Source organism: Ursus americanus, chromosome 20 (assembly GCF_024610735.1).
Source record: "Ursus americanus isolate L20-20 chromosome 20, mUrsAme1.1.p, whole genome shotgun sequence".
NCBI lineage: Eukaryota > Metazoa > Chordata > Mammalia > Carnivora > Ursidae > Ursus > Ursus americanus.
The window spans coordinates 33,527,831-33,540,788 of NC_142146.1; the positions used below are offsets into that span (position 1 = coordinate 33,527,831).

General features: G+C 41.1%; 1 protein-coding gene across 1 annotated transcript in view; it reads right to left on the bottom strand.

The window, feature by feature from the left end:
- STAG1 (STAG1 cohesin complex component) overlaps positions 1–9,852 on the bottom strand; it is a 418,952-nt gene extending 409,100 nt beyond the window's left edge. Inside the window, exon 1 of the mRNA XM_045791826.2 lies at positions 9,559–9,852. The gene's annotated coding sequence lies outside the window, so the exon portion shown is untranslated. The remainder of the gene's footprint in view (positions 1–9,558) is intronic.
- Positions 9,853–12,958: the final 3,106 nt, after the last annotated feature.

Sequence of the window (12,958 nt, forward strand, 5' to 3'; positions counted from 1 at the left end):
GGTTTTTCAAAATTAAAGACTTTCAAATCAAAACCTCTGCATTATCTGATTCAGAGCTGATTTCCTGATTATTTCAGCAGACACTAAAAAATTTACAGGAATTTTGGAAACCAGATCCAAGACACTAAGTTTACAATGAAGAAACTGAGGTCCAGAGAAGTAATGATTCAAAGACACACGGCTAATTGGTGGTAGAGCTATAAATTAAAACTCAGTTCTCTAGCCCTTCACTAGTTTTCTCTCTCCTACACCATGCTTCCTTTACACTTATAAAATAAATACAAAATAGGGTGCTTGGTTAGCTCAGTCAGTTAAGCATCTGACTCTTGATCTCAGCTCAGGTCTTGATCTCAGGGTCATAAGTTCAAGCCCTATGATGGGTGTAGAGCCTACTTAAAAAATAAAAATAAAAAATAAAATACTAAGTATCCATAACTTAAAAAGATACATTAACCAGGGTTTTGTACTCTGTACCCCATTTTTACGACAGGAAAAAGCAGTCATCTATCATCTTATTTTATCTAGGAACTTACTCAAAGAGATAACTTTAAACACATGTTCTGCTCTTGATAAAATTCATTCCTAGTCTCTGTTTGCAAAATTATACATGCAAAACTAGTATTTATAAATAATAATCCTGATATGGCCATCAACATTACTCAGTTACCAAGAGGCATTACACTACCTTTCCAGGATACAATACATTCTTAGGAAAGAAAAAAGAGCCCAATTTTTTAAATACGTTAACAATCAGCAGAAAACTCTGGCTATAACCCTCATCTCAATTGACCAGAATATTCCATCCTCTGACAATTCTCATTACTAAAGTTTTAATCTACTGCTAGGTCTATGTGCTGATAAGAAACAACTGATTAAAATGCTTTTGCTTCTGGAAAGTAACCTCGTTATTTATCTATATTATAATTTTATTCACCTTTTAAATGTAAGATTAACGTCCTTAGAATTTATGTGTGACACAGTACAGTCTAATAGTTAAAAGCTAAAACTCTTTTAACTTCTACAATCCATGACAGAAGTATGTTTTTCTTCCCATTTTAGAGATGAGAAAACTGAGGGTAAGAGAGTTAAAGAACTCACCGAAGTTTACATACCTAGGAAGGGGCTGCATTAGAATTTAACACAGGCAGTGTGACTCAGGTGCCAGGAACTCTCTTGCACAATGGCTTTCTTAGCCATTTATCATGTGACAGTGCTTCCTTCCTTTCACTATCCCTAGCAACGCAAGATATACGGTAAGGCATTTTCTTCCCAAAATGTAATTTAAGCTTGAACAATAAAGTAGACCACAACTTATGACAATTTTAGCTTTTATATCCTGTGTTATGTCATAAAAATTTCTGCACATTTGCTACTTTATACTATAGCTACTAGAGAACAGAAGAAGCCTACCTCTCAGTGCTGCAAATGAGATAGGAAAAGTAATAACCTGGTACAATCAGGGTCAACAGAGCTTTAGAATAAAAGAGGGAATCAAGTTCCTCAAAAGAGACAACCAGGTCATGTTCATGCTTGACTATGTATAAGGCACATTTTGTCTGCCTAAGATTGAGAAGATAGGCAATGCTGTCTCAAACGTCTACCTGGACCTTTAAACCAATTCAACACCTATGAAGAGAAATTTTGCCAGCAAGACTAAAAACAGTACAGGTAATATGTAACTATTAATGTGACTTTGATCAGAAAATAAAGGGATTCTGCAGAAAAACTCTCCTGATTCTTATCACTTCCAACACATAATGTATTTGTTATTTGGGGGGAACTGAAAGGGAGAAGGGCATCTCCCCTTAATTTTGCAAGTTATGCTTCTGAAGTATCTTGAACCTAACCCCCTCCACAGCATTTCATGTGTTATTCCTGTTAGTTTGTTTTGTTGCTTTATTATTGTAAAATGTTTATTGGTACATAATAAATACTCAATGAGTATTTTCTTATACACATATAACACCAGAACAAAGACATGGTGAGATGGGCTAGGATACAAGTATGTAATCCAATTTGCTGAAAGCATAAACTCAAAGAGAAGCACACTACAGATATAGAGCTGAAAAGCTAGATTGCAGCCATGTGAGAAATACAAGGAAAACTTAATCACAAACAACATAGGGAAAACTAAGAAAATTCATTGGGCAGCTCTGGGAGACAATTCTCCATGGGTCTCTTACTTTTCTGTATGTCTTGAAAACAGAGGCACTGAATGCCTGTGTCCCAAACTTTTCAAGAATATCTGTATAGTGAACAGTCTTGGAAAGAGAAATAGCATCTCCAGAGAAAAGAGAAAGGAAGCATGCTTACCATCCATTATAAGTACTCAAGTTCTCCTAAGCTTGAGATTCGTCTCCTGTAACACAACTCACTGCATGTGCAGGTCAGATCTTCACACTACCACAGTGTGCGCAAACTGGGGCTTAGAGATCTGATGCAAGTGTTGATTCTGTCATTTATTAGCTGTATGGTCTTGGCACAATTAGTCTACAACACTATAGAATACTATGCAGTATGAACACCACCACTTGCTACTACTGCTATTGCTGTAGTGCACTGTTCTCTCTGATCAAGGAGCCTCATGTCTCCTACCAGCATCCATTAAACTGCAGCAGGTTAACTTGTTAGCCTTCGAGTACGATAAAATTTCAGGCCTTCAACCATTCATGACAGGCATTAACACATAATCAATGTTTACTATAAATGAAAGAGAGATTCTACTTCCATATTATCAGAAAAAAGCAGAACACGGGATGCCTGGGTGGCTTAGTCAGTTAAGCGTCTGCCTTTGGCTCAGGTCGTGATCCAGGGTCCTAGAATCAAGACCTGCACAGGCTCCTTGCTCAGCGGGGAGCCTATTTCTCCCTCTTCCTGCCTTTCCCCCCCGCCTGTGCTTTCTCTCTCTAATAAATCAATAAAATCTTTAAAAAAAAAAAAAAAGAAACAAAGAAAAAAGCAAAACCATATGCTGCCTTTAAGAGGTACAAGTGAAACACAAAGAAAAAGAGTTTTTAAGTAAATCGGTGAAAAAAGATCCATAATGGGAACAGTAAGCTCAAGAAAGTTGAAGTGGTTATACTAACATCTCATAAAGTAGACCTGGAAACAAAGAGTATTACCAGAGAGAAGGAGAAATATTTCAAATGATAAAAAGATCAATTCATCAGGAAGACATATTATGTACTTATGTGCTTAATAACACAGCTTCAAAATACATGAGACAAAAATTGACAGAACTAAAGGAGAAGACAAATGCAAGAAAAAGACAACAACGTGAAGTCATAGTTGGATATTCTAACCTCTCAGCAACTGATAGAACTACATCCCCCTCCAAAAAACAAACAAACCCACAAAACACAGCAAGTACACAAATGATTTGAAAATGCTACCAAAACACCTTAATCTAATTGATAATTACAGAATACTACACCCAACAACTGCACAATACATTCTTTTCAACTGTGAAAGGTACATTTACTAAGACAAACCATAAGACAAGGCTCAATAAATTTAAAGGGATTAAAATCATACAGAATATATTCTCTGACCTCAAAAGGAAATTAAGTTAGAAATCAATAATAAGATACCTAAAATCATCCCAAATATTTGAAAATTAAACACACTTTTAAGTAATCCACATGTCAAAGAAATTAGAAAGCAAATTAAAAATTATTTCAAATTGATGACAAAAATACAACATATCAAAATTTGTGGAATACAGCAGTGCTTTCAGGAAAAGTGATAGTTTTGAATGCTTAAATTAGAAAACAAGAAATGTCTGAAATATATGACTTAAGATTCCACCTTAAGACGCTAGAAAAAAAGCAAATATTTGGAAAACAGAAAGTTATAAGGAAAAGAACAAATGAGATAGAGAAGATAAATAGAGAAAACTAGCAATGTTACTACTTAAAAAGATAATACTGGTAAACCAAGAATGATGCCAGTCAAGAAAAACAGAAAGAACACACTAACAACACTGGAAATTAAAGAGGAGATATCACAACAGATCCTATAGACATTAGAAGGCTAACAAGGGAATCTTGTAAACAATTATATCAATAAATGAAATAAGATGAACAAACGTCTTTAAAAATACAACTTACCAAAACTGACAAGATGAAACAAAATCTGAATAGCCACAGATCTACTAACAAAACTGAATTTAACTGTTACCAAAAATCTTTCCACAAAGAAAATTCCAAGTCTAGATGGTATCACCGGTGAATTCTAGTAAACATTCAATTAAGAACTAATATCAGTGCTAAACAAATTCTTTCAGTAAATAAAGGAACATCTCCCAACCTATTTTCTGAGACCATCATAATCATTACACTGAAACCTAACAAAGACAATACAACCAAAGAAAACTACAAAGCGATATCCTTCATGAATATCCCCAAATCCCTAACATTAAACAGAAAAAGGATAATACTCTGTGACCATGTGAAATTAACCTAGGAATCAAGGTTGTTTTTACCTTTTGAAAACCACCATTTATTTATCCATTCTACCACTGATGGAAACTTTGTTTCTATATTTTGGCTACTGGGACACCCAGTTCGCTCAGTCGGTTAAGTGTCTGCCTTCGGCTCAGGTCATGATCCAGAGCCCTGGGATCAAGTCCTGCATCGGGCTCCTTGCTCAGCGGGGAGCCTGCTTCTCCCTCTGCCTGCCAGTCTGCCTGCTATTGCGCGCACGCTCTCTGACAAATAAATAAAATCTTTAAAAATAAATAAATAAATAAATGAAAAGTAAATTTTGGCTACTGCAAGCAAGGTTGTGAACATTTTTATTCATATTTTATCTCCAATTTACTAGATAAATAAATTTTTCTGCAAAATGACTGTCAATTTATACTCCTGCCAAGAGTGGGAGTATAATTTCTCCACATTCTCACCAACACTTGATGTTATCAGAATGCTTAATGTTTACCAGTCTAATAGAAGTGAAATGATTTCTTCTTCTGATTTTACTTTGTACTATTCTGATTACCAAGATTCACGGCTTTTCCAACTGAGTCATGGTATCTGGTGAGTTGCAACCAACATTCTTAATTTAAAAAGCAAAGCCAGAAAATATCAGAGGGCACTACATAAAGGTTAAATGTTACTTCATGAAACTTTTATTTCCATTGTGTATGTGTTTGTACTGGGTCACAATATAAAATGTTTTTGTTAACTATGAGCTTCTATCAAGTTAAAAGCCGTTATTATAGCTGTTTCATTACAGCAAAACTCTACAGAGACATTTGGGCAACTTATCAGGGCACCATTTAGGCCCTACAGCACAAAGGAATCTATTTTATGAAAGTAGGACCTGAGATGTCCTTCAAGCACAAACTGGCAAAAACAGAATTAGACGAGGGGAAGGAAAAAACCTGAGGGAAGCAATAAGGGGTCAATTATATGGAGAAAAGATTCTATAAAACCAACTGATCTATGACTTACTTAAAGCTCACTTTAAAAGAATCACACTTCTCAATAAAACAAGGTGTCTCTCAGTACTAAGATAGGACGCTGGGATGCTATCCTCTTAACTACTGAAATGACAGAAAACTGACCTCTCTTTCTCTAGAGACATTACCACAATTTCCATCTCAAGATTCATCTCATTCTAGGGCTTATGCAAGAGCATTCTTTTAGGTCTCTGCTTTCTACCTTTCTCTAAGGAGTGGCACAGTAGCTAGAGACATCTTAATTCCAAAGATTTATATGTTTATTCAGCTAACAAAGATTTACCAAGCCCCTACTATATCCCCTCTATTAAGAAATTAAGTTGTATCTCCTCACAATTTTAACTCTTTGGTTATATTCTTTAAAGCTCGATATCCTTAACTAAAACTAATCGTCTCCTCTTGAAAATATTTTTCTTCTTAGACTCAAACCATCCCACATACCATGACCCAACTTCTGCTACCTTCTCTGTTCCACCAATAATATCCCCACTCTAACCCTTTCAAATAACTATTCTTTTTCATAAAAATTTCTTCCTCACAAACTGTGGACTAATCACACCACAACTGCCTGGTGCAATGAGTATGAATCTACCTGTCACTTAATAGGAACATGATCTTATGTATTAAAATCTCTTACCTTATGAGACTCAATCTCATCTCTAAAATGGGCAACACAACAGGTATCAAGGAATAATGATAACCACCTAATCTCCTATTGCCTTTCTTATTACCTAAAGTTTTTTTATTTTAATTTTAGTTTTTCATTTCCTCTAAATGCAACAAATGTTTTCATAGAGGGAGGCACTTATAGTGAGATACCAGGAAATATGGGAAAGGCTTAAAGACAAATAAATATGAGTAAACTTGTCAAGTGGGTTACTGTTCTCCCTCTGCACTATCCTCCTACATATGTCCAGATTCTAAGAAGGTAAACATAAAAATATTTCTTTCCCAATGGCAGACAAAATTCTAAGAACCCTCAATGACCCACACCCTGTAATTCCCCTCCCTTTGAATGTGGGGAGACCTGTAAATATAATGGGATAGCATCACTCCAGTCGTTGTTATATGGCAAATAGATTTTGCATATGTATTTAAGGTCCCTAATCAGTCGAGTGGCCCAAAAGGTAATTATGGTGGGTGGGTCTGACTGAACCAGATGAGCTTTAAAAGGGGGTCTTAAAGGAGAGTCTAGAGGTCAAAGACAGAGGAAGTCATGGAGACTGGCTCCTGGTTGTCTAATAAAAGTAACTGTAGTCATGTGAACTACTTATGTGGATTAGTGGTAACATAACCAAAAGCTAGCAAGAAGAAGGACTTATAGCCTCAAGGAAATTAATTGTGCCAGCAAGTATTGAACTTGGAAGAACACTCTGAACCTCAGATGAAAACTGTAGCCACAGCTGACATCTTGATGAGATGATCTGGTCAGATGCTGTACAGAGTCCAGCCACAAAGTACCCAGATTTCTCACCTACAGAAACTGAGACAATAACTGGGTGTTGTTTAAGCTGCTAAATTTGTTGTACTTTGCTATATACCAAAAGGAAATGAATACACTCCCCCAACTACAGGACTAAGCAGCAAAGAAAAAAGAGGACCATTTTGACTTCAGTCTGTACTTTCTTATTAATTAAGCTCCTCTTTCTGGCTCATTTCTTAACTCAGGCAAAACACCCTACCGGCAAAACATTCCCTGATAAGAACCAAACTACACCAACAAGCAGTAAGGACTGCCCTGAGCCACCAAGACCCCAAGTGACGGACCCTAAGACAGTGACTGACCCGACCTTACTGCCCACCTGCATGTACCCACCCATCTTTGATCCACATTTTCCTTATATAAACCTAGAAGTTTGAGCATTTGGGAGAAGCAGTTCTCCCAGTGTTGGCCTCACTGAAATAAACTCCTTTCTTGTTTCACCACCTTCGTCTCTCTGCCTTTGGATTTTGTCAGCAGCAAGTGGCTGGACCTAGTCTGTTTGGGACCCCTAAGAGCCAGGTGCTTTTGTAACCCTGCACCCAGGCTACAAAGAGATGTATCTTTTTCCTCAGGGTGCATTAGATCTCCTCACAGCACTGATTATGAAGATATACAGATACAGAATCAAGGGGAAAAGGCTAAAACTGCATAAAATGTTTAAAGTTTTAACTATTAAAAAGAGCTTTTTCATATACATCTTGTTAAACAACCACCATGTAATTCAGTACCTTCATTTTAGTGATGAAGAAAGTAAAGCTCAAAGAGTGACACCCTAAAGATGACAAACCTAGAGACTGTTTAATGTAACTTCAGTCCAGGGCTCTTTCCCCTACACCACAGTCCCCCTTAAGGCTTTAAAAGAACCATTCGAATTAACAGTAATTATATTACTGTCTTCAACGGAAGGGATCCAAGTAACATAATTTCCCACATTTCACATCTATTTCAGTACCTCCTAACTCTGTCAGAACATCAAAACTAAAGTGGATACTGAGAAATTTCCACTCAAAAGTAGTTTGGTTGTAAAAATGACCATTGGTAAACCACTTGAATAAATTTAAAATACATTCTGAAAAATATAAAGGAAAAAACTAGCAGAACACTTGTAGGCTTTCCAGAACTTTATTTAGAAAGCAATTTGTGCAATGTTATAAGTGTTCACAAAAATCAAAAGCAAGTAGACAACCTTTCCAGATCTTTCAATATTCCCTCTTCTACAATTTTTTAAAATCTGAAATCACCATAAATATGAAAATACAGTACAATATATCATAAAATAAACAAGTCGTTTTTATTTTCACTGTTGTGTATACTTCCCTAGGTATATTTCACCATCAAAATTTGCAATGTTCTTTAAAACATACACGGAAAACTAAAAGGTAGAGTCATATTCAAATTCCACATAAATCACAAATCACAGAACTTTCTCTATAGCAATTCAAATACTTTCACAAACACTGTATTTCCTAAGAAAATGCAAAATATAGTCCTTTCTAGTCACAACCACGATTAGGAATAAACTGTATTATTCATCATCTTAACAAGAACTTTAACAGCAAATAATTCGCTATCGTCACACACAAACAGCATTGTTTTGGGTCTATAAGCTTCCAAAACCATCCCATGATTTATACGCCCCGGGCACGATTCTCTGCAATGTGAAGAGAATCGATAACATTTCAAATGTGGGTAGAAACGGTGACGTGACAATCCTAAGACCTGAAAATTTTTTTAAGTCCCTAGAGCACGCAAGCAGCACCCAGTTCAGACCCTCCAATCGAGGCCCAGGTCCAACTCCAGGCACTCCAGTTTCCCAGCTCTTCACCCCGCCCCCACCCCGAGAAAGGAGGGAAAACAACTTTTATTGGCCTCTTCTCCCGGGGAATTGGCAAACTAGCGGGGCAGTGCTCTGGCCTGAACACGTTTCACTGGGAGGCCTCCGTCGGGGGCGGGGAGGGCAGATAGCGGGAAAGCCCGGCTTCGACGCCCCTTCTTCCCCAGTCGCCAGCCCCCTGCCCCACCCCACCAAGAAGATGCTGCGGCCGGCCGCCACGCCGAGCGACCCCCAGGCCCCTCCGCTGAGGCGAGCTCGTTGTCATGTGACGACGCCGCCGCTAAAACACCGCAGAAACGCAGGGCGGCGGGCGGCGGACGGCATTCGCACCAGCCCGCCTCGGCCCGGCCTCGCCGGGCGCGGGCGAGTCCCGAGAGTCCGGGCGGGGGGGCGGAGGGCGGAGGGCGGGCTTGGCGGCGGGCCCGAGCGCGCCACAAAGGCTTCCGCGCCCGTCGCTGTAGTGCCCGAGCGGGCGGGGGCACAATTTTCGGGCCCGCGGGAGGGGTGGGGAGGAACGAGGGCTCCGGGGTGCCCGCCGCGCCCACAGGCGCCCCCCCGGGCGCCGGGACGGCCAGCGACTGCCGCGCCCCGCACAGGCCCGCGCGGCCTCCCTCCCCCGCGCGGGGCCCGCGCCCGGCCCGCCCGCTCCTCGCTCGCGCTCCCTCGCTCTCTCGCTCTCGCCCGGCCTCCATCTTGGATCCGCGCTTCCAGCCCCCGCGCCGCTGCCGCCGCATTCCCCCTTTCCCGCCCCCCGCCGCCGTCGCCGCCGCCCGCACTCACCTCAGCTGCCCATCCGGGCGCCGCCGGCCGTCGACCTAGTTTCCCCCCAAAAGTCTCCGGTGTGTTATTCCCGATGTGGGGGGGTTGTTACGGGGTGGTCGCCGGGGGTTCGGGAGCGGGGGCCGCGCCTTCAACGGAGCTGCAATCCTAACCCGCCATCTGGTGGCATTTTCCACACGCCAATGGCGCCGCTGCAGACTTGGGTCCGGACCGCCCTCTGCTGGCCGCGACGCTTACTGCCTAGCTGACGGGACGGGCCTGCCCGGAAAAGGGAGGGAGCTGAGGCGCGAGCTGGGGGCCGCGGCGGGGACGCGCGCAAATGCTTTCCTGTGGGGATTGCACGCACGCGCACCAGCGGGGCGGGAAACGTGGCCGCTGCGTGAGACCCCGCCCCCTCACGGAGCGGTAGCCTAGCTCAGCCAATCGCAATCGGCGGATGCCTCTCGGTGAGGCCGTTGTAGAAGGTTCTTGGGCCGCCCGAGGCTGGCGGAAGGACGGCCACGGTGGCGCCTGCGCGCCCCGCTAACCGAGTTGCCGCCCGCCATTTTTGGAGCTTTTCCGAGACTTGGGAGGGAGACCCGCCCCCAGCCCCTTCACTGAGGCCCCTCCCCAGGTTTCGAGTCCGGTGCTTCCCTACAGCTCCGCCTGACTCGTGCTGTCCCCACCCCACGTACGGGACGCTCTTTGCGGAAACAGGAGGGAGTAAGGGAGCCAAACCCTTCTCCCGCCTCTCCTGACTTTAAAGAGGGCCGCTGAGCTTAGCATTGTTAGCTATTGTTGACTGTTGGCAAGGTGTTTCCGCGAGTGAGGGTGAAAAGGTTTCGAGAACAGTTTAGGCCCTCCCATGCCGATCTAGACACTACAGTGCCTGCCCCAGGCCGATTGGCGTCGTCCCTGCCTCTAAAAAGCAGATCCTCTCAGTGCCGGCTTTGCATAAGGCGGCAGCATTGGCTAGTTAGTGAAAAAGGAATGTAGCTAGCCTGGGAAAATACCACCTCAGTTTTGGAATGGGATTTCTCTTCCCACAGCATAGGACTACTTTCAGTGACTCTGAAATGGACGTGAGAATTGACTAACGTGAGATCGTGACCAAAGTATGCCCTTGAACGTCTCTTCCCTCCCGCCTTTCCTTGGCGGTGACTCCTACCTTTCACCTGCCCACAACTTTTCAATACAAAAGTGAATCATTTGTGACTAAATTCTCTGTTGCTTGAGCCAGCTCTGTTTTAATATTGCCTCAGAATCGCTCAATTCCTTTACAGTCTTCAAAGCCAATCTCCAGTAAATTACCCCTATTTCTGGATTCTTTCCCAAAAGGTCACGAAGTGTGTGGCTGTTTCACTGGAGGAAGTCTCATCGACCTAAACACACACACACACGCACGCACACACACATCTCTGGTTGATTTTTTTTATATTCTTTGCAAAAACTGGTTCCAGCTTTCCTTGTTACTAAAGGTGCCAGTCACAATCCATACTAATAGATAACTTGATTTAGTTTCCTGGGATCAAAGCTATGGGACTACAAATTCTCCAATTTGATATTCTCTTCATCTTGAAATATCTGTAGTCACATTCTGTTTATGATCTCAAAAATTCTCACCAAATCAACCTGTTCTCCCCTTATTCCAAAGCCAGTCCTCCTTGCACTCTGTATGCCGTCCCTTCCCAATTCCTTCCACCACTACTTTTATAAGGTCTTGTATCTTCAATGTCCTTATCCACCAGCTTCTTCCTTTCTGCTTTTCAACACAGTTTCCATTGTCTTTTTTAAAATTTTAGTGCTACTATTCTCTCCAATTACAGTATTATCAACCTTCCTTTCACAGTCACATTTCTGAAAAGAAGCAGTCACGCCTTCATTTACGCTTTATTCCTTAGCTTGTAGTAATCAGACTTCATAACAGCAAAATGAAATTAGACTTTAAGATCAACAGAGTTCTGCTTTCCAACCATTTTCTCATTCCTCATTTTCTTGGCACACCCAGCCCCTAGCCCTTCCTTAAAGTCCTGTTTCCCTTTATTTTAAGGCAATTCCTGGTATCTACAACCTACGTGGTTTACTGGTCTTATTCCTTTGCTAGCTCCTCCTCTTTCTTCCATCCCACAGTTCAACTCCTAACTGTCCTCTACTACATTCTTTCACTTCAAAAGTCTCCCAAAATTACTGTGTCTGATTTCTCCTCAACTAAGATTCCTCATGTTCAGCTTACTTGCCAGGAAGCTCCTGCTCAAAATTTAAACATTGAAAATAATGCTTCTTTTAAATTCAAATTTCCTAATTTCTCTTAATAACATTGTAATCTCAATGTAATAATTAAGAACAAGGACTTTGGAACCATACTGCTCTGGAAAGCTGTGTGACCTTGGACAAATCTCTTTATGCCTCAGTGTCCTCAGTTGTTGGGAAAAAACAATAGTACCTACCTCATAGAGTTGCTATGAGTATTAAACAAATTAACAATTATATAGAAATGCTATTGGTATTATTGCCATGTTGTTTTTATCTTGCTAAGAACTTTTTAGCAATTTTTTTAAACATCCAAGAGCATGGGTAGTCAACTTTCTGAGTTTAGAGAAATCTAAAATTTTCTTTATTTTGCCCTCTCACTTGACTCAATAGTTGAGCTGGTGTTTATAATTACCTAGTCTCCTAGGTTCTAAATTGTAGAGCTAGACTTGAATCTTTTCCTTCAGAATAGCCCAACTCCCATGATATCCACATTCAGATTTCTTGCTTTTTCTCCCACTGCTTTATCCTCATTCAAGGCTGATCCTCCCCACCAACTCCTATTATCTTACGCTGTAACAAGTATAATAGCCTTCTAAAAAGTCTTTGTCTTTCATCCACCACCCTTTAAAAAATGCACAAAAGCTTTCTGTAATTCCTATGGTTTACAAAATGTAATCAAAAATACTTAATGGTATGCAAGAAATGACTTCATCTTTTTCCAATTTCTGTCTCTTCACAAATTCTTCGTATTCGTTGATTTAGTCTGAAAAATCATAAATGCAAGCAAACGATAGATACATTTAAAGTTCAGCTATTTTGTAAAATAAAGTAATGGTTATTATAATGTGTTGATTTTGTTACAGAATCACACATCTCCTGGGAGCCTCTGCTTTTGTGAAATTCTTTTTTTTTTTTTTTAAGATTTTATTTATTTATTCGACAGAGATAGAGACAGCCAGCGAGAGAGGGAGCACAAGCAGGGGGAGTGGGAGAGGAAGAAGCAGGCTCATAGCAGAGGAGCCTGATGTGGGGCTCAATCCCCTAACGCCGGGATCATGCCCTGAGCCGAAGGCAGACGCTTAACCACTGTGCCACCCAGGTGCCCCTACTTTTGTGAAATTCTTAATCAAGATTCCAAAAATTCTTGGCAGAGATTTTCAAATACCAC